This window comes from Melanotaenia boesemani, chromosome 3 (genome assembly GCF_017639745.1).
Source record: "Melanotaenia boesemani isolate fMelBoe1 chromosome 3, fMelBoe1.pri, whole genome shotgun sequence".
Classification (NCBI taxonomy): Eukaryota; Metazoa; Chordata; class Actinopteri; order Atheriniformes; family Melanotaeniidae; genus Melanotaenia; species Melanotaenia boesemani.
In genome coordinates this window covers 25,727,310-25,752,903 of record NC_055684.1, presented here as the reverse complement: position 1 = coordinate 25,752,903, position 25,594 = coordinate 25,727,310, and the positions used below count along the sequence as shown (strand labels likewise).

Genomic DNA, 25,594 nt, shown 5'->3' with positions numbered 1-25,594 from the left:
GATAATTTTGAATGCGAAGCTGTGCCCTTTCCCCCTGAGCGATAATGCACACTGCTTTGGAAATTGCACAAGAGCACAACATATTAGTAGGCTTAGAAGTCACAGCTCAATTGTTTCACTTATTTTTTCAGTCTGTCAACAATACAAGGACACTATAATAAGAAAGAGAAAGGAATTTTAGGGTTAGGGAGTTATGGAATTCTTATTTTACACAACCACGTACACCAATGCAAAATATCTAAGTCAAAAAACCATCGACAATTAGTATAAGGGTGGGCAATATCGGCCAAAAATTATATTGTGATATTTTTCTGAAATATCTCTAACGATATAGATGATATTGATATCTTTGGCCAAACAATTTGGAAAACCTGGAGATGAACATGGAAATTTATTGAGATGTAAATATGTTCTTCAGAACTTCTGAAATGTAGAGAGGAGGGCCAATATGCTGCACCAACTGTCCTGTTTTAGACATTTTCCTGCAGCAACACACCTGAGCCATATGATAGCTTGTTTTCAAGTTCTGCACAAGACTCTAATTACCCATTAATAATTTTACTAAAGTGTATTGCAGCATGTAAACATGTAAAATCTGCAGGACGGTGACTCAACAGGGAAGCTGACAATGCCTGCACTAGTGTGTCAGAAAAATCTTAATATATTTTTAAGGGGCTTGAATTGACATAAGTACATAAGTACTGAGATAAGTACAGAAAACATTCATTCTTGTTTTTACTTGTTTTTATTGAATAAAAAATTGGCCATTAGGACTAGGCTACCATGTAAACAAACACTTTTCAGCCTATGGGGTATTTTTGTGACAATTTCCTCCGCTTCTCCTTGCGGCCACATCTTTTGTAATACATGTGGTTTGAGAAGGGCGGGGCCTAGGTGACGGAGCATGCCTAAGTCTGCGTTTGTGATTGGTTGGGAGGAAGTAATGACTGCAGTATCAAGTTACATGATAGGTTATAATGTAAGAGGGAGGGAAACTGTTTTTCTATTGAACTTTTTAAAATCAACCCTTTTTCTATCGCACCATACATCTATCAATCGTTATTTATTTTTTTTATTGTTATCGAATTATCGCCCAGCCCTAGTCCAGATGATCAAAAACATTTCATATCTGAAGTGATGTTTTCAACAGAAACACACTAAGCAATGCTGCAGAATACAGCCTGAAAACCATCATATTAGCTGTTGAATTTAACCAAAGCCATCTTACATCACTAGGAATTCTCTGTTCAAACAGCCAAATAAATTCCTTTAGATTCTCCAGATGATTTCCACATTAATATGGGATTAATTTGGTTTTCAGTTCCTGCTGATTACAAGCCAGAGAAGAACAAAAACATGAAACCACACCATGACTAGAAAAAAATTACCAGAATTTCATTTTCATGTTAAAAAAAAAAAACAAAAACAAAGGAGTCTACAACAACAGCTATCGGTGTCTATACCTGTTCTTTTCTTCATGCTCTGTTCCAGATAATTTCAATTAATTTGGTTCCCTAGAGACAATGTTGGTATTTATATGGGTGTGGACTAATGGGGGAAGGTAGCAGCAATCATTGTTGGTTTAAGCTATGCAGTCAAAATACCTGCTGGAAAAGAAATTAATTAATCACTGTAAGGTTCCTTCTGTACGAGAGTCACAACAGGTCATCCTAAATCCAGAGGATTTACTTTGATAAACAGCAAACACGTGAGCAAGGCTTAGTTTAAAAAACTTTTGGCTGCCATTACCTGAGTGAGAAAACCAGATCTGACAGTGGCTCCAATATACTGGCACTCTGCCTCTCGTGTCTCCCTCCAAAAACATTTAGGCAAATAAAAGGAAGTCCTACCGAGCAAAACAAGCTACATAGACATCTGGGTAATCTGATACTAAGAAACCATAATAAAAGAAAACCACGACTTATCTCAGGTTGATCTGTCAATAAGAACTATTTTTAGCCTTGAAAAGCACAGTGTACACTTTACTGACAACATAAAAAGGAATCTTAACCCCTTTGTAAGCCTCATTTATGCTCACTTTACATACGCGAGTAGGTATGTCTGTTTCAAACACTAACAAACATACATACTCCTATATGTGCTTTGTGTTAACATGGTTGTTAAGCAATACATCCACTAGAGGCAGTGTAGAGTTCAGAGTTTACTTTCGGAGTTCTGATGTCAGTTTCAATAGCCACACGTAATTGCAAACAAGGTGACGGTGGAGTTTATTTAGTTAATGTTCACAAGAGACAAAGAGAGAGAAAGGCAAACTGGTGTTCTTTGTAACCATTAAATACATTGTGGCTTCTTCTTTGTTCCTTTGAGCTATACTGTGCAACACTGCCCCCACAGTTTCCAGTAGTATTGCTGAGCTGCGGCTGGCTACAAATTCACATGCCCTCTGAAAATAGACCAGATGCATCCATAAAGGATACAGAAGTATCCACAGTAGGCTTCATTCATATGATGCGTGTATGCATATTTAACGTAGAGCACAAATGAGACTCTACACTGCTCAAAAGTCCACCAACGCACACTTAAATCTGGCTTTTCAGTCAGCAGGTAATGTGCTTGACATACGGGAGGTGACGTCGCACCTTCTCCATTCATTTCCTATGGAACCTGCGTATTGAGGCGAAAATCGCTGCCCTCCTCCAACCAAGTGACAGGCGACATTCGTGCATGTAAAATGTTGCGCTCGTTCATGTAGATGTGCACACGGGGCTTGCGACGCGACACAAGAAAATAGAAAATGTTACATTTTTGTCGCTGTCGTTTGGCACTACAGCCAAACAGCGAGGGGCTTCATGGACTGACCAATGAGAGCAGGCTAGACAGTGCAGTCTGCAAACACTTTGAACATGGAAAAAAGATCATTTTAGCTTAATAAAAGGCAGTCGCATGGCGCCAGAGTGAATTAGTCCAAACGTAGGTTCTGGATTTATCTCGATCAGCCTTGAGGTCCATCAAATGATGATATTACGATGCTGTTTCCTATTTTGTAAACTTGGATGAACCCAAGGTTGTCTTTCTTTTATACAATAAACAGCAAGATTTCTATTAATTTGTGCAAAATCTTCTGACTCTCCATCTGTCATACTTTGTCAGGTCAGGGACTGGGTTGAAAATGTCAAAATCCCCACCAATATCATAACCAATCAAATTTCTTGGAGAAAAGCGATCTTAGAGCGCGATGCACGGCACTGGTGCCGTGGCTGCTGTTTTTCGCGTCCTGTGTGTTTGGTTTCACGAAGGTTGCAATGAGTTTCGCCTGTTGCTGTCGTTGGTCGCCTCCCGTGTGTCGAGCCCATAACTGTTTCATGTCAAATGACCCTGCAGCACATATGTAGCGACTGGCATTGATGGGAAAATAATGCTTAGGTTTCCAAACTAATACTCGGTGAGTAAGCACAGCTTATTTTGTCTTTACTAAAACACACAATTACTAGCCACAACATCTCAAATGGAGGTTATGACCATTCATTGACAAAAGAGAAGATGGGACTGATTAATTTGACTTCTTTGCAAAACCGAAGGCACCTTACTGTCAGTCCCACTCTGTTGGATAACTTTTGCAGTCCAGTCAAACTTATTAAGTTGCCTCATCACAGAGGGTCATGATTATCAGAGGATGTGGTTTAGCATACCAGAGTTTTCTCTATCTGATCTCCATCCATCCATTTTCCTGCCACTTATCTGGGATCAGGTCGTGGGAACAGCTGCCTAAGAAGGGAAGTCCAGACTTCCCTCTCTGCATCCACATTTTCCAGCTAATCCAGGGGGGATCCCGAGGCATTCCCAAGCCAGCCAAAGGCTATAGTACCTCCAGCGTATCCTGGGTCTTCCCTGGGGTCTCCTCTAAGAGCACTGATACTCACTTCGGTCCTACGAGGGCCACAATCCAGCAGGTTTTCCATGTATCCCTGCACCAACACACCTGAGTCAAATTAGGTGGCTCTAACAGCCAATCAGGTTCTACACAATGACTCATTAATTTGACTCAGGTGTGTTGGTGCAGGGATACATGGAAAACCTGCTGGATTGCGGCCCTCGTAGGACTGAAGTGAGTATCAGTGCCTTAGAGGGACATACCTGGAACACCTCACCAGGGAGGCATACTAACCAGATGCTTGAGCCTCTTCATCTGGTTCCTCTCGATGCAGAGGAGCAGCAGCAGCTCTACTCTGATCCCCTCCTGGATGACAAAGCTTCTCACCCTATCTCTAAGAGAGAGCCCAGCCACCCTGTAGAGGAAGGAGACAGCATTCACATCTACTGGTTACAATACACAAACACAACAAAGGCCTTTATCATAGCAAACCTTAAACCTGATATTTCAACATTGGTGAATTAGTTTTATTGGTTTTATTAATTCATATATAATATGCAATTATTTCACAGTTAAAATAGTCCTTGTGTCAGTCAGACAATGAAAAACAAAGGCCAAAGCTGCCTTGGATGCCTTGAGGACCTCCATTGACATCCCCACCCAGTACTCCCTCTGACAGCTTAAACTCACTGGAAACACAGGAACTCCCTTCCACATGAAGAGGCAAGCAGGCAGTAATCGGAGAGTGTTGTCAAACAAGAGGCAGGAGCAGGGGAGCAGAAGAAGATACTGTTCTAGTATTGTGAAATTGACTGTGGCATTTCCGATGGGGAAATCCCATTTTAGAGGAAGAAGGTGAAGGAGTTATGTCGGTAGCTAACTTTTTTCTGCGCAAGCATGACAGGACACATAGTGAATTGACATCATATAAGACTTACAACACTGACAAATTCTTGCTCCAGTCTGTTTACTACCTCTTTGTGTGACACACACACACACACACACAAACAAAAAGAGCACATTAAGAAAGTGGAACATAATTAGTCAAGTTTGAGCCCAACACCTGCCTCTGAAGAGATTTTTCTCCAAAATCATTGGTTCCCAGAGGCCAAATAACTAAATACTTCTAGCTCATCTGAGCATCACTAAGCCAGTAATTGCTTACCATTCAAACAAAAAGCCTAATTTTTCATCACATGAACTATTTATTACAACAACAACGGTTGCATCAATACTGTTACAGACCAGGCTAAGTAAATTAATGTTGAATATTGCTTCCTTTTGACTTATTAAAATTTCCTTAAGTTAACGATGTCCCACATTAGCATGTTGGAGAGGTGGTGGTGAAATGAGTTACCTGCAAACTGTGGTTCAAGTGCCTTGTGAGTCTGATTTGATAGGAAAACTGTTTTTTTTTTTTTTTGTTTTTTTTTTTGGTTTGTTTTTGTTTTTTTAAATATCCATTCTTTTTACCATTTGGTTTGGGCACAACACTACTTTGTTAGATTTTACAAATCATGATTTTAAAGTCTAATTTATAACCTTCCACAATAAAATTTCAATATGTGACAAGTTAGGAGTGATATCAAATTCCTCTTGCAAAGAATTATTGCGATTACATATTACCTGTATTCAGCTCCTGCCATTGAGGGCCACTTTCCTGCAGGTTTTAGGTGTTTCCCTGCTTCAACACACCTTATTAAAATAAAATGGATTCAAACAGGTTGTTGTCAATGTCTGCAAAATGACTCATTATTTTGACTCATCTGGAGGACAGGAACCCTCCAAGAGCGTTGGAGTTGAGCAGCCCTTAGATAAACCTACAAATTCATTTGAGAAATGAGGTCTGTTCAAACTTATGGCTTTTATCTTCCATGGTCTACAGAAACATAAACTCACCACCATTTATCTGTCAGTTTTACTGGTTGTGAAGCTTTTTTCAAATTTCTTTTCAAACTAGTTTGCAACTCTTTTCCAACAGAGCCATAAATTACAAGGCAATACAAAAATAGTTTTCAACAGGGTGACAGAGTAACAGACTCTAGATCTCTGAATCTGATAATTATTTTGTATGAATACATAGAGAGGTAAAAAGCCCAGGACATATTGTTGGTCTCAGCTTATTTGAAGAGCCTGTTAACCTCTGATTGATCTGCAGAGCTCATCAAAAGTTGTGGGTGCTTTACATTATTGGATGGAGACATACCAAAGCATCCCAGCATTGATTTGTAATTGAAATCTTTATAAGTGAATAAAATTACATTCTCACAGATACAAGACAGCCCAGTAATGAGGTTCATGATACACTTTACAGATCACTACTAGCATGGCAGGTGAAATATCGTTGATGGGCATCAGTCAAGAGTGCCTGATTCACCCAACCTCCAAAAAACAATGTAGACTTCTGGATACTTAACATACTTTTATATGAATAATAGTATGAATATTTTATATGAATAAAAAATAGTGCTTAACTTCCAGAAGAATCCACACAAAAGTCTGATCAAATTTTCTAACAAATATGATGATTCAGTAGGTATAGTGTTTCCTGCCACACACATCTTGGTGGTGTAAAAGATGAGGCTAATAAGACGGCAACGTTGCATCTTTACCTTTGTGTTTTAACAGTAAGGGACAGAGAGCCACCACAGCGGGCTAAGAGACGTTTGATTCAAGATGGAAGACTTTCTGTCACTTCCTAAGCTCATGACATAATTCTCTAATAAACTTCTTAAATTTTCATGCTTTTTTATCTGGGGAAGCTGTCTGTTTCACACCTTTTTATTAAATCTACCTTCTCTTTCTTTGGATCAAATTTGTAAGTTCATCGCCTTTCCTCACCCACTCGCCCCCACCCCCACCCCACAGACTGTGCTCATTACAGCAGATTTGCATGTCTGCTTCAGAGCAGTATGCAAGGAGATGAAACAGAACTCCCAGTGGCAGCCTCTGCAAAGCTTCACTCATCTAACAGAAAAGAGCTCCACTTTGGGCCCCAGACAGAGCCAGGAAACAAATGCAAATTCTAAAAGGGGCCATAGATGCATACATATACATAAACAGAAATGCTCTGAGAATAACTCACAATGCACAGTATTCAGTTCAAATATATCTATATGCAAGTAATAATCTGAGAAGCATCTACTTTTCAGCACATTTGTCCTCTCCTGCACACAGTCAGTCAAGACTATGCAAGTGGGAAGGATGAGACCATGAGTTCTGTAATATGAAATCAGTGTCCTTTTTCTCTGAACGATCACACAGCTAAGTCCAATGGCATCCTTCGTATGCCAAACCTGTTTACTGGAATGTTACTAAGCTATTAAGTCTGAAACAAAGCAGTAACAGTGTGATGCATGAAAACTACGGACCTTTCCTCGGATACTGTATTAAGAATGTTGTTTTTTGTATGATACCAGTATTCTAATTGTTCGCTATGCGACTAATTATTCAATGCAAAGTAAACAATTTCCCCAAAGAATTGACAGCATGATTATTTATCTACCTGTATTTCTAAAGATTTTAGTATTTACTGCTTTTCTCCGTTTTAAACCAGTATAAACTAAGCACCTCTTGGTTTTTGTTGGTGCAATTATGCAGAATAAGTCATTTAAAAGACATCACATCAGACTCTAAGGGGGAAAAAAATAAATTAAAAAGGGGAAAAAATTAAAAATGATAAGTCATTCGCTGGATTTCTCCCTATTTAGCATAAATTATATGATAATAAAAAAATAAATACTATTAGGTCCAAGAGATGATGTTCAATATTAAAGTCTATAACCCACGAGAATACACTTAAGTTTCACTTGATATTTTGTAATTTTGAAAATAGAATTTTTGTCAAGAATAAGATGAATAAAGAATAAATGTCAACACTTCAGAGAGCATTTGAATTTCTGCTTATTTTCTGTGTACCACGTCAATGAACGCAGTTTTCAGCTATTAAAACCCTAAAGATTCAATCATTTCATTTCATTTATTTTATTCTGCCTATTACCAAATACATGGTATGGAGCACAACCATCATGTCAAAACATGAAACAAAACAATACACTTTCAACAATAACAAGACTCATTAGAAAAGAGGTAAGACTTGTATCAAAAAGGTGCCCAATTTATATATTATCTTTGTTCTGACTGAAGAAGTAAAATTAACCGAGGGAACAAAAAGCAAGAACACCTCTGGCTCAGGATCAATGAACAAATGTCACATTTTTGGCTAAACAAATAATAAAGACAAAAAACGAGGGGGGTGGGGCTCTTAAAATTTGGCACTTTTGTACATGATGACTCATTTGGTGAAAGCAGTACAACATGAGCCATTGTGGCAACATGAGTCACTGTGAAGGAGAAGGGCAGTGAGTCCTATTCAAACAAGCGCCTGACCTGAGCAGTACTGTACCCCGCCGATCACTTGCATTAACTGATTTAACACAGTCTCAGTCTAAATTAAGTAATGTGAATTGTCTTTATAGCTATATAAAAAAAGTTTTATATTAACTTCAGACAGGCATTTATACATAGTTCAGTAAAATATTCAGTGCTTCACATGGGAACTCCTAACCCAAAATATACGTATGAGTCAGAAAAGGCTCTGACTCATACATATATGTTTTACTAAGTACAAAAATAAAATAAGGAGAAATTAAATAAGGGAACAAATAATTATTTTATGTTTAAGACTTTCAGATCCACTTTTGCATTCAGAGAAAATCTGATACATGTACACAATAGCCTGACTGGTGCAAAAACAAGGTTTAAAATCATTGATGTAAAGCTCCAACACCAAACATGGATATAAACAAACAATTATTTAAAATCTATTATCTTAATTTTCTAACCACAAACAACCAAAATGAGAAATTAGCACAATCCAAACAATGACTAAATTTGACACTTTTTAACAGCAGGGTATTTATGAAACTGTAATCTGTTGCAGAGTTTGCACTATACCAGCACAAAGGTGGCGACCGCGGCGGCTGAGGTGACACTAACGTCATAAGAACCCTTATAGTTACCACAACAACAAAGCTAAACATGCAACATCCTCCAACACCAGCAAAACTTGACTAGCTGTACACTTGGTCGTTCTGATATGCAACAAATAATTTTGGTTTTCATGTATTATGAAAATACACATCATTACCTGTACCATTTTCTCAATGCTAAAATTTCAATCCAATAATTATTTCAAACAAAATGAATTTATTGAACTATATTATAGCAAACAGCCAGGAAATTGCTGCAGACAAAGGAATAAGTAAGGTATAAAGCAGGAGTTTTATTTTTTAAAGGTTCATATCTACTCCCAGTTGAAGGCCAGAGGTCCGGAACAATTTGCAAAAACACATTTATTAGGCAAACTTTTTCACTGTATTTCTTTAATGTATAAACAACATAGAAAACTATGACAATAATAACAAAAACATTACAAATAAACAAATAACTTAAGTTATTTGTAATGTTTTTGTTAATGTTTTTTGCTAGCAGAGGTGTTACAAATACCCGCCCTACTGATTGGCTCTAACATCACAAACCCCAGTGTACTGAGTTACAGGCTACTGGTTCCTGTTATTTACAGCAGCCCTCTGCTCGTGTCCTCCTGCCTCCTCTGTTCCATAGACAGAGGGCAGGTTGGCTGTCACCATGCGGTCTAGTCACTGACGGTGGAGACACACTGCTTTATGGGCAAGACGGCAAAACTTGGTGAACATAAAGAGTTGGTATCGCTAGATTGTCATGAATAATATCCTGGGACACTTTATTTTACATTACAAAGTATTTATTTATGGAAGATTAATTTTGAAAAAGACTTAGGAAAAAGACGTTTTGTAATTCAAACACAAGTTGGGCTGGGTCCGGACTGACGTGCCTCACGGTCCAGATCGGAATCCCAACTTTGAGGATCCCTGGTATGAAGTGAGGTAAAATTGATCAGTAGTTAATCTCTACTTCCAACAAATAATAACTGATTGCAATGTGTCATCAGCAGATGGTGATACAGGCTGTTTCGTGCATGGTAGTAAGAAACAATGTAGTTATTGCCAACAGGAGAAATAAACTTAGAGGAAGAAAAATAGGTTTGTGTGAAAATATGAATACTGCTATTCCAAGTAGTATCTTTACTTGAAATGTTTATGGTATATGTGTTGCATGAGCATTGTTAAACTTCTCCATTCTATGTGCAAGTACATTCACACACTCAACCATTCTGCTGCAGCAGTTACTGCTTGCACAATTGTTTCTGTCATGTCCATCACACACTGGAGATTTTTGAATAACACCCACAGCCAGAAAAAATCTGGGAAAAGAAATTTTTAGTCAAGAGAAACTTGGCAAATAACTTCAAAATCACAAATGATGTGGTTAGTTTTAGCCCTACTTCAGTTAACAGCTTAAAAAAAAGTGATAAATGCAATTACAACCTACTCATTTTAGCTTGATCAGCTTTCATTCTGAAATACAATGGAGCACTTAATGTAACTCCATGTTCATTCTGTAACACTGGGTGACCTCTAAGACTTTTGATTAAAATGCAATCATCTTAATTAAAATTCATTGTGAACGCTAATTGTAACTTTAACTATGAATTGCATGCCCTGAAAAGCATGTATCACTAAACAGTAATATGCTTTTCATGATGAGAAAGTACATGTACAGCATTTAACCAAACCTTACCAAAATAACAATACAAAGCCATGTTTTAAGGCAGATTAATCATAGAAATAGGTTTAATTGTTGATGTGTCATTGGACCTAGAAATTCCTAGCTTTAAATGATGACCAGGAGAATTTCACTGAAGCCAAAATGTTTGATAATACAGTATAAAAATGTGCATACTGTTGTCAAAGTGATTCACCATTGGGACCCTCTTAAAGCAAAGAAATTGTATGAAAAAAAGTCATTGACAAGATTAAAAAGAAGTTAAAAGGCAGTCATTTTGGATTACTTAATAGGGATTAGCAGACATAAACCCAAGCAGCAATCAGCATTAACCAAAGAGTTTATAATTTGTTCCTTTCCAATTATTCTCACTTTTGTCAGAGAATCATTTTGGCTCTGAGTGGACTCACAAAAAGACAGAAATCAGAGTACTGGGAGCTGCCAGAACTTAGCTGGAGTGTGGCGGGGCTGTACAGCGCACATTAAGTCATTAAAGTCCCCATGCTGCCAGTCCCTTCCTAACCCCCCACTGTACACACCAATAACTCCCCAGCACTAAGCCTTTCAGACCAAACGCTTGCTCTGCCTCCTGCATCTTAATAAGAGGAGGAAACTAGAAGGGAAGTCAAGGCATGGCAGCCTTTTAAAGGAAGCTGAATAAATGAGTGAACACACACCCTGGGGCGGGCATGCCGGGGGGTTTCCAGGAGGTCGGCGCGAGCGGGGCCAATCGTGTCAAGACGAAGGCGGCAGACTAAAACAAAACTGACATATCAAAGAAGTCAAGCCTTGTAGAAGGGAAAAGAGCAGCCAAGACAACACATTCAACTGCACAGCTTGTTTCTGCATCAATGAGAAACAACACGACGAAAAAACGGCAATTAGCGATTAAAGTGCAGCAGAAATTCCATCTGCTGCAAAGCTGCATTGCTTCCCAATCAAAAACCAGCTCAAAAACATCTCAGTGATCTTACGGTCTTTGATCCATCCTTGTTTTCTTTTCAGAGGTAGATGACTGTAAACCAGGCATTTGTAAGATCGCTTTTTGTGCCCCCAACTTAAACACCCATCCTAATCCACGGAAAATATATAAGCAACTGTTCAAAGTACTCTTACAGTACAGACAAAACTATCATTACTAAAATAAACTCACTAGGCCTTCAGGCAACTTTCACTAAGGTAAATGCTTTGTCTACATTTAGAAACCATAATCTCTGAAAACCTGGATAAACCAGGAATGAACAAATAAAAAGTAAAGCAAATATAACTGGATTGCAACAGTAGTTAAATGAGTTATATTTTAATTGGCTTGATGAAAACCACTGTGGCTTAAACTCAGTTTGTGTCTAATGCAATATCAAAGCTAAACTGTTTACTACATATTTTCTTTGCTTGTGATTATAACAGGAATCCTCTGAGGTGGCTACCATGCTGACACAGCCTTTAGGTAGTTGAATCCAAAACTGGGTGCATTAAGTGGATTTTAATTGACTTATATTTACCCAGTGTAGTGTCTTGCAAATAAAAGAGATCTTCTGGCACTCCTAGAAAAAAAAAAAGAAAAAATAAAATAGGTCACTTAGTCTCCTGTGAGTCATAAGTTTTGGCAGGAGACCAAGATGAGCAGGTATGGGAGAGAGAACTAGAGCTAAGAGAGGCCTAATGGTATACTAATACCATTTCATTCATTTTAGACAATCAAGGTGAACTTCCAATTAAGCATCTTGTGGTAGTATGCACTCCTAAATCAAAATGAGTGCACGTGTTCAGGGAATTTAAACAAGAAAACATGAGTGTTGCATGTGTACCTGTATCCACAGGTTACACACAGAGGGAAAAGAATGCACTGGAATAATATTGAGGAATACTTAAGCATAGTAACTGCATGAAAATGCTACTTTATATTCCATCATATAAATTTCCTCCAGTAAGGCAGAGCCATCTCTCAGATTCCAGGTGCAGTCTTGTTTCTCTCCAGAGCTCCAGGCTTTCCTCCCAGGGCTGCTGCACCTTGGCAGCATGGCTGACTTGTGGGGTCAAAGCTGGGACTCAGATTTCCAAACAGTTACTTAGTGAAGGCAGTGACTCAGCCTGGTCAAAGCCATCAGTCAAACATTCACCTAGGGACGACCACAATTTTGAGGAAGTGCTGATACAAATGTCTTAGGCCCCGTGACCAACACTGATACTGTCTTATTGAGCAAGTGGCATAGACAGACCACACCTCTTCAGCCAATGAACCCCTCCTCCAGCTAACCTCTCCGCCCTCTCATTCATCCACCCTGAGGGAGAGGCACACAGGCCAGAGGAAGTATGACTCATCTGAGTAACAAGATGCATTCTTCAGAATTCTCTACAGACGTGTTGTTTGCAAAGTGAAGAGCACAAGAGAGTATGGTGCAAGGAGAGAAAGAAAAAGAAGGGATGAGACAAAGTGAACAGTAAGTCAAGACACAGACTGTATTAGAGCAGAAAAGATGGATGGGGTAGAAATGATGGGGCAAGAGCAAGTCATCTCGTGTGGGCTTCTTGGTCCACATAGATCAACATTTCCTCCAACTCCACAGAGAGAATCCTTGGCTTCTGTTCGGGGTTTTCTGAATCACAGATGAAGATTCCAAGTACTACATCTAAGGCCAATCCATCAGGTTTCACACAAGAAAATGAAAGCAAATGACGACAGCAGAGTGAGGTTTAGATGTGAGCTTCTGTTCAGCATGCAAAGAATAATGAGGTACAGCCAGGAGGTAGAGAGAAAAAAAGTGTCAAATCATTGGATCTGAAAGATCCACCACAGCTCCTTTCCAAATAGCACCACATCTGCAAAACTTGGCACTCACCACTACGGATCATGAGCCTCATACACCACATCACACACAGTCTCCAACATCTACATGAAGCCATTTCAGGACCAGTCCACATTAAAATAGTCTGAAATCACAACACAAATAAAGATGCTTTACAAATTAAGAAGTTTTAGACAACCTCGAAGACGGATCTAACAAGACATCCTGTCTTGTGATTTCATGATAAATTATCCATCTCCCACCAGTTTCCTGTAATAGTATGAAGTTAGGTGTGTCCCAATTCAGGGTCGTAGGCCACATACGTCATGGCAGTGCGCGAAGTACTGTCCCGATTCACAGAATTTGAAGGACCCTCCGAATCCACCCTTCAAATCTGCAATTCATTTGGCCTCAAACGCAGGCTGCTGGTGATGCATCCTTTGCGGCCTCTTTTCTCCCAGAATTCATTGCGCACAAAACGGTGGCGAATCAGCAACAAAGCTCAGAAGAGTACGTTTTAGGTCTCAGTCTTGTTAAAAAGAAAAAAACGTATGTTTTTTTTTTTTTTAACTACACTTTAGTAGAAACGTTACAAAACCAAGTACATTAAAAACATGAGCCTCAGACCGTGTTTTTTGTTTTTTTAAACTGTCTGTGTTACCGGTCGGTTTTAACGTCCACTGAAGTGTCTTATGAGTCATTTCTGAGGTTTAAGTGATTCAACATCCTGTGTTTTTGCTATGGGAAATTCTTGTTGACTAGGTAGGCTGTCCCATTTCACAAACATTAAGCAGATTTCCAAGTGTGTACTACAGAGGACACTCTGTAGCCTATGTAGTCAGCACAGTCCGAAGTATGCAGACCCTGAATTGGGACACACCTATTGAGTGATGTGGCAATAAGCTACACTTTTAGGACGCCACTACTCAACCTTACAATTAGGTTACAATATCATATCGTTCACGGTAATAGATTTTTTTTTTACACCACTAGAAAATGTAATATCGTGATATCACATGATCACACGTTTCCGGTCGGTGACGTCATTTAACTGCGCCTTAACCTGTGTAGCGCAGTGGCGCTCAGCTGAACGGCGTAAACAAGTAAACACGGCAAAGCCAAGCAAAGCAATGCAGAGTGCAGCTGTGGCAGATTTTGGCTTCAAACAATAAACAAAACAGTGATTCAAGTGTTCCCAAAGACAGCACACTTCTGCCACTTCCAAAGTAGAATCCGGGCAAATACCGGAAGTAGACCCGCTGCCATTGCTCCCCAATAGTGCCAACTTAGCGAATCTGTTGCTATATATATATGTTGAGTATTCCAAGACTCTTAAAGCAACTCTTTTTCAAAACAGGAGTAGCAACACATCTGGTGACTTTTTCGGGTCTTATTGGAGACTTATGGAAGCTGATGTGAAAGAATGTATCTTTCCTATTATTTTCAATGAGAAGAGGTGATGTAGACCTCTCCAGCGTCCCAAAGCGCTCACAGGAAGCCGACGTGGTGTTGAATTAAGTATCCCTGCCCTTAAATCATGAAAAATACCCTGTGATAGCTGTGCTTATTTCAGCACAACACTTGCAGTAGTCCCGCAACAGCTACGGTTTTTCTTGTTTTAATTGCTTTCAAAAGAAAAACTGAGTGCCTTCAGGGACTATAAGCAAAAAATACAAACCAAACTACAAAAGCATGGAATTACAGACATTATTTTGCTGTACATCTTATGCCTAGTTGGGCAGATGGTGGATTTTAGCGAGGCTGTGATATACATATTGTGATGTCGCGTTTTTTTGGTGATATCGCCCACCCCTACTTACAAAGCCGATTTTGGTCTGTGGACCTCAATAAACCTGATCTTCTACAACTTTCTTTATGAGCCAGCCAACGTATGTCTGTAGATATAATTGTAAATCTCTTTCCAGACAGTAATGTTGCTCTAGCAGATGAGAAAGCACCATGTACCTAATTGATTATTCCCCTTATAATAACAATTAAAATGGTTGTTATGAAGGTGTACTTCATGTCCATGTGACCACTCACCTTCATTGTGAAATTACCCCTTTTTGAGGTTATTCCCATCAGCATAACCTTGTTAATATAGTCTTTAATTATTCATTTATTTTTGGAAGCCATTGGGATTGGTTTCTTTTATACTTTAAAATTATGTGTTGCATTTATGTTTTTTTTAAAATTATGTTTCAGAAATTGTGATTGGTGGGATAACTTACTGTTACGTCCCGTTATAGGGGTATGAGTGGGATGTAACACAAAAGACAGTCGCGGACAGTTGTACAGTTGGAACACCTGATTTTATTGTGTAGGGAATAAAATAAAAGGGGTAAAACAGGAAGTTAACCTAAATCCAAGTGTTGGGGATAGCGGAACTGCTGAAAGGAACAAACAAAAGTAAAATCAGAAACTATACACGAAACCTGCAAAGTAAACTATATCAAATACAACAAACAAAAAGGTGCTCTTAACATGGCGTGATAACTAATTGGCAAAAGGGCAGCAGTCCCAATAAACTAAGTGTAAACACAATCAACACATATGGCCTAATCTAGCCCAACACAACACACCCAAACTTTAACACAAAGTGAACGAAGAGGCAGAACACACACAAAAGGAAGCGCTGCTCAAAACCTAGCCTGTGCCCAGAACGTTCCCCACTGGGAACACGAAGGTAAGCCCAACCTAAAAGGACTATCATACCGTCCCCCGCTGGGAACCCAAACAGCCAGGACTCGTCCTGCTGCACAGAAAAGAATAGCCCAACACACAAAAGGCTACCAGCTAGCACAACTACTACACAAAACAGCACGGCACCATAAGTCTGCCGAGATGGTCGAAGGTGAGGGGAAGTAGCACCCGCAGTCTACTTCTCCCTCCGAATGTGAGGGGAGGCAAACCACCGGTCCGGCCTCTCCCTCCCGAATGATCCCTGCAACCGTCCTTTATTTCCTGAACTCTACTGAGCTGCAAGGTGATTGGCTGGTTGTAGAGCCAATCAGCGGGAAGGAGATTGATGGGCATCTGATCCAGCCAGTCCGAAGAGACATCAGGGCCCGGCCTTCTCATGCTGAACGAGCCCCAGCTGTTGGCAATGATCATCAACCGTCTCACGTCCCTAGGGAGGTAACACAGACACTTTCATATCTGAGATGGTTTCTGATTTATAACAATTATTTGCCTGATGAAGGTCTAGAAGCGAAACATTGCTTTTTGCAAGTCAAAACAGTGTGTGAGTTTCTCTAGTTTAAGTAGATTTTGGACAGCAACTGTGTTACATCAGAAACTGCACTGGATTTTCATGAGAATGTCATTAAGAAAACTAAAGTCAGTTTCATAAAGTTTTTTAAATAAAATGTTAAGAATGTAAATTATCCAGCGTAAATCAGTTTACACTTGATACACTGGGTTCTGACAGAGCAGAGACATCGTTCATTCACACTTTCCTACTCCGAATTCATCACATACAGATGCTGGGTGAGGACCTCATGCTGTCACATTTGAACACATTATCCTCTTTCCTGTCACGTTAGTGGCGATCAGAACTCAAACTGCACCTTGCTGACCACCCCTGATTAAACAGCAATTTTTACCTTCATACACAGGGATGAACAGCAGTCCTTGCAGGTTGGTTTCTACAGTGTAAAGCAGTGGTTCCCAAACTGGGGGGGACCAGCGTTATGACAGGGGGGCGTATCTAATGGGCGCAAATGGCTCACCCCACAATAAAATATGACAAGGCATATCTTGCCCTGGTCATGACCAGGTAATAGTCAAGTAATGGCAAAGGTAATAAAGAGAGACTATGGATGTCCTATGTCTCAAAATATTAGCATCTGACACTATGAAGACAAACAAGTTACAAAGCCACTTGGAGATTTCCCAGCCTGAACACAAAGAAAAGCCAGTTGATTACTTTAGAAATAAACTACTCAACCTTAGCAATAGCAGAGTTTTTTTTACACAGCATCTGTCTCATCAAACGCTCTACTTACCTCATATGAAGTAGTGCGCAGAGTTTACTGCTCTGAAAAGACACTATAGCAGAGGAATTTAGAGGCTTCTTCCTTTTGCCACTAATATGCTTTTAACTAAAATTAATGAAGTAGCAGCCAAAAAACTAAAGACTATTTCTCTGCCAAACAATACTATTTCACTGCGCATTCTTCATACATTTCATTTTAAGTGTTGGGGTGCATGTTGTAGTGAGATGGGGAGGCTTGACATAAATATTGTGGATGAAAAGGGTGACCTGCAGAAAGTTTGGGAACCACTAGTCTAAAGGCTCATTTACGCTCTACACTAAAGACAGCTACAGAGCCGTCTCTGGTGTTCTTGATAAGAGTAATTTTTGCAGATGCGTCCCCCAACTCAGCAAACAGTTCAGTACCACCAGATACCGTGGGGGTGATGTTGAGCAGTATGGCTGATGTGCAACCAGCGAACAGAACAAAGTAAAAAAAGGAGAAGCGAGTGTGACTTTTGTCTGTGGTAATCAAGACTAGAATCTTTCCACCAGGTCCCAGTAGCTATAGTTTGTCTCAGACCAGCAGCTATGTTCTGCCCGGTGTGATATGGAAAGAATTAGTCTGGAGACATTTCGTTTTCACGTTGAAATTCGAGTCATATATGGTGCGACTTGACCACAGGTGGCGAAACATTGGACTGTAGCCACGTCCTTCACAACACTCTCACCACACTCATCATACAGGGCAGGGAGAGACACTCCTCTAACGTGACGACGAGATGGCATTGATACCGTTTGTCCAAAGTGTTGATGAGTTTCTTACATCCCGCATTGTTCACTGCGTTAACGGAGCACTGGTCTTTGGCGAAAAAAAAAGTTATGTTTGTTTCTAACATTTGTTAAATCTTTGTGTCTCTGGAAGCTGGTGGATTATTTAGTCGTGACTCACAAAAATTAAACATTTTTCTATTTTCTTGTGTCGCGTCGCAAGCCCCCGTGTGCACGTCTACATGAACGAGCATTTCATATGCACGAATGTCGCCTGTCACTTGGCTGGAGGGGGACAGCGATTTTCACCTAATCGCGTAAGTTCCATAGAAAATGATGGAGAAGGAAAGACATCGCCTCCCGTGTGTCCAGCACATAACTTGAGAGGTGTTTGTAACTCGCGTTGAATAAAACCAAAGCGGTCAGGGCTGTGGGGGGAGTCTGCAGCGGAGCGCTCCATTTGCAACTGAAAACAGCACAAGATTAAACTGAGAAGGAGAAAATAATCGGATCATTTAATTTTTATGATCGTTAAAAACCCAGATCGTAATTGAGATTAAAATTCGATTAATCGCCCAGTCCTAATACATATATGATGTTTTTCAAAGCAACCTCTCTCTGAAAGGTCATGTCCCATTTCATCTGATTTTAAGTCATTGAAGTGAGACCAAGCTCACATTTCTACACCAGAGGAGGTGGGACACACAAAAACAGCATGGTACATGTGATATAATGTCTTTTGCTGCACATGCGGGTCACTTCAGGGCTGTTTTCTGTTCACACTTGAGTCTTATGGCAGTTACATTCAAGTTACAATGTGTACAACCAAGTCAAAAAACAGATCTCAGCAATTAATCAGAACTGAGCATGAAGACCTGTAGAGTGAACAGAGCTAAAAACATTTCAGACTCCAGGAATTAGCATTAACCAGATACACATTCACCAATATAGTCCCGGCCTGATCCATTCAAAATGACATGCATCCCATCTCATCCACATTAAATCTGTCAAGGTACTCTACTTTTTTAAACCAGAAAGTGAATCTTACAGCTGCCACAGCAGTAACTGATGGGAAAAAAATACTTGATAAAAGCCGCTCACTTAAGCTGCATCAACTTAGCGAGCTCTCCTTTCTGCACTCACCACTGATTCCTAACAATATGAACTGCCTCCATTTACAGCTAGAACACACACTGACCTATTAATATAAAAGGGTCTATTGAAACTCAAAGACAAACTACGTGAATGATTAATAAATTCTTTAAGGCAATCAAAACTGAAAATGTCTTTATCACTTCCGGATATGGCTATTGATCAGCACTTAAGTCAGAAAAATCTAAGACAGGAACAACATAAACTGAACTTATTCATTAATGTCTAGTTAGACATAAAATTATGCACAAAATTAACTGCTCTATAATGACTTATCTACAGCAAGGGTGCCCAAGTCCAGTCCTCCAGACCTACTATCCTGCAACTTTTAGATGCATCCCTTTTCCAACACACCTGAATCAAATAGCTGAATTCTCTCATCCGTATCTCATTCACCTCTGCAGAGGCCTAGTAATGAGCCATTCATTTGATTTAGTCGCCTTAACTTTCATAATAACACCTTTTTCAGGCACTTCCACTAATTCCAAACCTTTAACTTAATGCATAGATGTCATGAAACCAAAACTGTACGGTACATTTACAGTAACAAATGCTGTTTGTTTCTTATTTTAAACTACCACTTGGCTGGCATGAGTCACAGACACAAGCATGAGTTGTAGTCCAGGAGCTGCTATCCCCCTTCCCACCCTTTTCTTCTACATTTACTGAACTTACCCAGCAAGTTTCGATATGGTTGGTTACAGTAGTTCCCCTATAAAGAGATGGTCCCTGATTAGTCAGACCGGGGAAAGAAACAGATGAAATCTTGCAGACAAGACACATATCTGAACAAATGTTGCAAAAATGTCAGTTAAAGAGCCAGATGAATTACATATCACAATTCATATCTACATCCAACTCCAAGTCAGGACATGAACTGGAGTACATAGGGCTAGTGCACTAACAAATTCAGTTCAATAGACTGGTAGAAAGTCAGATAAGGAGAAGCAGACAGCACGTTGCTGGTTGAATAAGAAATAAAAGTCTAGAGCTCAGTAAATTCGCTCTCTGCATCCCATGAGGAGGTTGGGTGGTGAAGGGCTGGGGGGTAACGGTGTAGTAGAGGCTCATTTGAAAACTGAACCAGTGCTGCATTCCCACATCCATCCATATCCAGCGAGGGGCTCTTTAAAAATTCATTAATTTACAGCAAAAATAGATTAAAGCACCCAGCTGAGCAAAACTCAAAATTTGGCTCCTGAATAACATTAATGATAAAACATCTCAGTGAAGCCCTGGGGGTTTTGCCTGAAGAAACATTTCTGGCATTTTCCACCTTACAGCACCTTGAGAGCAATTTATTTTCAATCATTAGTAAAATAATGCATTTCTAATTGTCATTTTTAATTATGCTTTTATTCAGACGAGGAAGAAAAAAAAAACTAAAAAAAAAACTAAAAAAAAAAAAAAAACCTAATTAAAATCCATCCAAGGATATGCCATTCCCATGATGCCAAGCCAATGCCATTCTATTCCCTATTTGATATCTCAGCTACAGAAACTCAATGACAGCTGCTTCAGACCCCCCCCCCCCCCCCCCCCCCCCCCTCCCTCCAAAAAAAAAAATGCCTAGAGCTGCAGTTACAGTAATTGCTCTGGCCGGCACTAAATGAGGTTCACTTAAGTGCAATTATACCCCTCTGATCTCTCACATAAAGAGACTTCTTTAACATGGAGAAGTGGTCTCACACAATGTGACTGCAAACAAGATTCAAATTGGAATCAGGGAGGCATTTCCAGCAGATGAATTGCCTTCATAGCTCATCTGCATTCTAGTGATGCACAGCGTCGCTAATGAAGACTGAGCAAGTGCTTTTTCACCAACACAGCTTCCATGAAACAACTTCCCACTAGTCATAAGTAGCGTGCAACACGAAAGTTTGAACAAAGCTGTCTGGTTTTTTGGCCTGAGCCAAATTATGACAGCCGAGACTCCATACAGAGTATATATGTTGAGCCAATAAGCAATATTCTGTTTTTACACTAATAAAAAAAAGGAAAAAAAGATGAAAAACTTCATATTCTGCAACAGCAAAAGATTGAAACTTTAGATTTAGCCTAAAAGAGAAATCAGCAGCATAAGCATCAACAGTCCTTATGAATAAACTGCCATCTGTCAATAACACTGCACAAGGTCTTCAGCCTCAGGGGTGAGATGTGACTGTCTAATAGAGGTTGGAACAAGCGTTACCTGTTGGGTGCCATCTACACAGCGTGGAGGTGGGAGGGCTTTGATGGGCGTTCTTGTTGCCACAGGCTAAAACACCACCAGGAGTCTGATAACTATACCTCACGGATGGTCATTTAAATAATCACTTCAACAAGGGGAGAAATTAAAAACCCTCTCAGTGAGACTAGCTGGGCAAAGGGCCACAGAATGAATTCCAAATGAGGGGGTCTGTATTCAAATAGTATGAACCGTTCTAAATTCACTATACTAGGCTAGAATTCTGACCCTTGACATACATCAAAGTCACTATTCTTTTTTGTACGGTAACCTCCAAGCTGAATATTATTTGTGACACACTGATGATATGTCATTATTTCTTTCACCCTCTTCTTTCAAAGATAATGAAGAAGGTCATTTTCCAGAGAAATTATGAATGAATGTGCTATTCACAGCTTACACACATTAAGAAAAAACCAGAAGACCTTGGAAAGGTAGGTGCCATGATTTTAAACCACTGGGTTGCAGATTTTTCAAAGAACACTGCAGGCTGAAGCCACAATTTAACCCATTATGACCTGATGCAACCAACAGTGTAACACATAAGCACAAAATTAATTATTTAAAAATAAAGCAGAAATTTTAAGCTTTTTCAGATGGTTTATATTTTATGTTTAAAGTTTCATCAGGGGCTGAGAAATTTTAAAAAATGTTTTAGAGAACAGTTTTAAGTTTCCCAGGCAACTTCTCAGTTCTTAGCAAGCCATTTTTTTAATGAAACCTTTAGATTGTAAAACATTTAACACAGTCACTCTTATCCGATTCATGCTTACACGTCTTGTTGGTGCCAAATTCTTTAATCATTTCCATAGTTTCATCTGAAATACTCTGTGCATTCATCAGAAAAAAGCATGATTAATAAAAGTCACACAAGTCAGCTTCATTGTATGTGAAACAGCAAATAATCAATTACTGCAGACTTCCACAATGCCTTTTGAGGAGCCTTCAGGTTTCAGTCTGCATAGCATCTTCAGCTGTGACACCTTTTACCTTAAGTATCATGGCAGATGTGACTGTATTGCTTGCTTGATGTTTTTGCAAGCAACGTATTAAAATCTTACATTAGCTGTAGTTTAAGTCTACTCCTTGAGACGGCAAAGAGCAACAGTGTCACTTCCACTGTGCCAGTTGTTTGTTGTTGTTTTCAACCAGCTGTTTGGACGGACAAATTAGTCCATAAAACACTTTTCATAAATAAATTCATTTTAAGAAGAGCATCAATGACCTCGGGACTGCTACTGTGAAGATTTGGATCTCTTTCACCATAATAATAAGCTTGTACATAGCATCAAAATGCCAATTAACAAGATACTCTCAGGTATCACTTCTTGAAACTGAGCTAAACAACAGAAACCGCAGTGGTGAGATAAATAAAGATGTAGTAACAAATGCACGACCTAATTTCCAGAAGGAATGTTGAGTGAAGCTAGTTTGGCTGCGTTTACCTGGAGGAACTTCACAACTTAAACACCATGTGTCCTCTACAGCTGCATGCACAAATAGCCTCGATCCAGACAGCTCTGCAGGTCTGCTATTTAAAGGATGGATGATTAAGAAGAAAACCAGGTCTGACCTTTGATTATGGGTGCTGACTAACACTATGGGCATTTAGTTAGTTGAAGCATAGGGTTAGGATGTTAAGGGGAGATGGGGGTAATATTTGATTTTTAGTCATAAATACAGCCTCTTCATGCTCCTTTTATGGTAGTATAAGTTAGGTAATCATAGCATTCTCTTTTGCCTAATAATCTGTACCTCAACGACAACAGATTATTAAAATAACATTGAAATCACTGATAAAAACCTGCACAAGGTGACAGCGGGCAAATTAAGTGCAGTCATCCATCTTCTAGGAAAGACCGTCGGGATAAAGCAATGACCATGTTTTGTGTACAGTCACACGAAACTACCACAGCTGTTCAGTTTTAAAAGACAACGCGAACAAATGAATACAACTAATGAAACATCCATGAAAAAAGAAAGGGGGGAGCTACTCCGAAAAAAAATCCCTCAAGATCAAATATTTTAATGCAGCACAGTCTGTGCCATTTACCACGATGAACCAGTCTCCAGCTCTGTAGCATGAAATTAATCTGAAACATGTTTTGCACTTGTTGATTGTCCAGCCACATGACAATCCTGCGCCAATTCATGAAAGTCGACCAGTTTTACAGATGAAGATTACCATTTTCGGGAGAAATCTATTAACCGCTGTAAAACAGCCGATTGACAGACGAGAAAACAAACTGCAACAGCTGTGAGTCAAATACCATCAGAGCACAGAGGAAAGACAAATGACACTGGGCTCACACATGCACGCACCCACTTCATGCTGGACACACGTCTCACATACCAAACAGCTAGCTAACGATAGCTGTTGGAGGTTTAGGATAGGTCATTAAATCCTCCTAATGCTTGGAAAATACAAGCACACCTACCACTTGAAAAAGCGCCGACAACGCTCAGCTTAAGTTAGATGGCTACCAAGGCTGGCTAGCTAGCTGTCAAAGTTGCCCTGTCAGTTGTCACCGGTTGCACGGTGGTGCTAGCAGGCTAACACAAGAGCTGTCAACTTGGAGAGTTACAGCAACGCGTCCGGAGTGTACAAACAGTGACCACGGGAAAACACTGACTGGCTGTTAGAGGTAAGAAAATGTTCCCGCATCCCCTGCAACAGCGAGTAGAAAGCAGTTTGCCATGGCCTGCTCGCCGGGCTCAATCCCCAGAACTTCAGTGCAGCTCACTTCCCCGTTAAAGTCGTCCATTTCGTGGGCCTTAGTTCAACTTCCATGCCCGTGTAGCTCACTTACTCTGGATGAAAGCTGCTGTGACGGTGCCTCTCTGTAATCCCCACGATAGTTTAAGAATTAAGTGTCTCCCGCTCCTTCCACCTCCTCTTCTTTGGAAATCGTATACCCCTCCAGGAGTGTCCTGTGCTCTTGACGTTGTTGTCCTGTGCAAAGAGCTTCGCCGGTGCGCCTACGGTGCCGTGGCGTCCCTCCACAGCTTCTCTCCGCCTTCTCCCGTTCGCCTTCTCTCGGCGACCGAACCAACATCCGGGACTCTCCCCCGTTTGGGTTAAGTGCCCGGAACTACTTTCAAATATGACGACGCACATGAAGATCCCACCCCCTATCTGTCTTTCACCACGCCTGCCGCCACAGAAACTAGCGCGCGGTTAAATGCTCACGCCCGCAACGAAGACAGCACCCATGCATAACTGCACCTCAATCAATAAACTGATCGATAAAAGTTCTTTATTTAGAAATCATTGCGACCGAATGTTATTTAAAGTGCCTTCGGAGGACATACATAGCCAAATACAGAAAGATTTTAAAGGCCCAATTTAAACAGATCAATATGACAGATTTATGTATGCATTTGTTTATTGTTTTGTTTGTTTGTTTATTGTCAGTAGAGCGACAGTCTGAGAAGTCATCTTATGTAAAAGGTTTAGAAGTTATGACTAATGGCTTTATAAATCTTTATCCAAGGGGTAATAAATCATTTATCAGTGTTGTGCACATCATTTACAGGCCATTAAAAAAGCAGGTTGCCAGGATGTGTAAAATCCATGGCCTTGTGTATTCTTTTGCATTTGTTCACTTGGCAATCCATGATATTTGCCATGTTCATGAGCCATTATATCCGCAGTAAACCTTCCTGTTAATAAATTTTCAATTAATAGACACTGGTCCTACATAAAGAGCCTAAAGCACAATGTCAACTGCTGGGAGAGGCACTTATTAAATAAACTTTAACAAACTTGTTCATTTAAACGGGTGATCATCACACAATTGTTTATTAAACTTCAATAAATAATTTAGGCTGATCTTTCAAAGCTATTTAAGGTTTCCACAAGTAACACTTACACTCCAAAAAAATAAACAAATAAATGAGTAACTAAGTGGTAAACAGTGTTTCAGAAATCCTTCAGAAAATATCTATTTGGGTTTTCAAGTAGAATGTAATTGTTCTGTTTTAGAACTTTTCAGCAACAAGACCGCCATAAAAATACATACAATTTTATTTCTTTATTTTATGAACCAGGTTACAAAATAAAAAAAATCAACAATCACAGGTCTCTAAAGCTTATTTATTAATTGAATTACGTGCATGACTTGCATGCAGTAATCCCAAAGTTCTACTAAAGGATTTAAATACAGTTACAAAAACAAATACTT

The 25,594-nt window shown here is 39.7% G+C and overlaps 1 protein-coding gene across 2 annotated transcripts in view; it reads right to left on the bottom strand.

Moving 5' to 3' along the window:
* Positions 1-24,464, bottom strand: part of foxj3 (forkhead box J3) — an 84,264-nt gene extending 59,800 nt beyond the window's left edge. The window contains exon 1 of one of the 2 annotated variants that reach the window (XM_041979839.1): positions 24,221-24,464. The gene's annotated coding sequence lies outside the window, so the exon portion shown is untranslated. Of the gene's footprint in view, positions 1-4,126; positions 4,193-24,220 lie in introns of those variants that run through there. The other variant, XM_041979840.1, reaches the window with a different exon arrangement.
* Between the last annotated feature and the right edge of the window lie 1,130 nt (positions 24,465-25,594).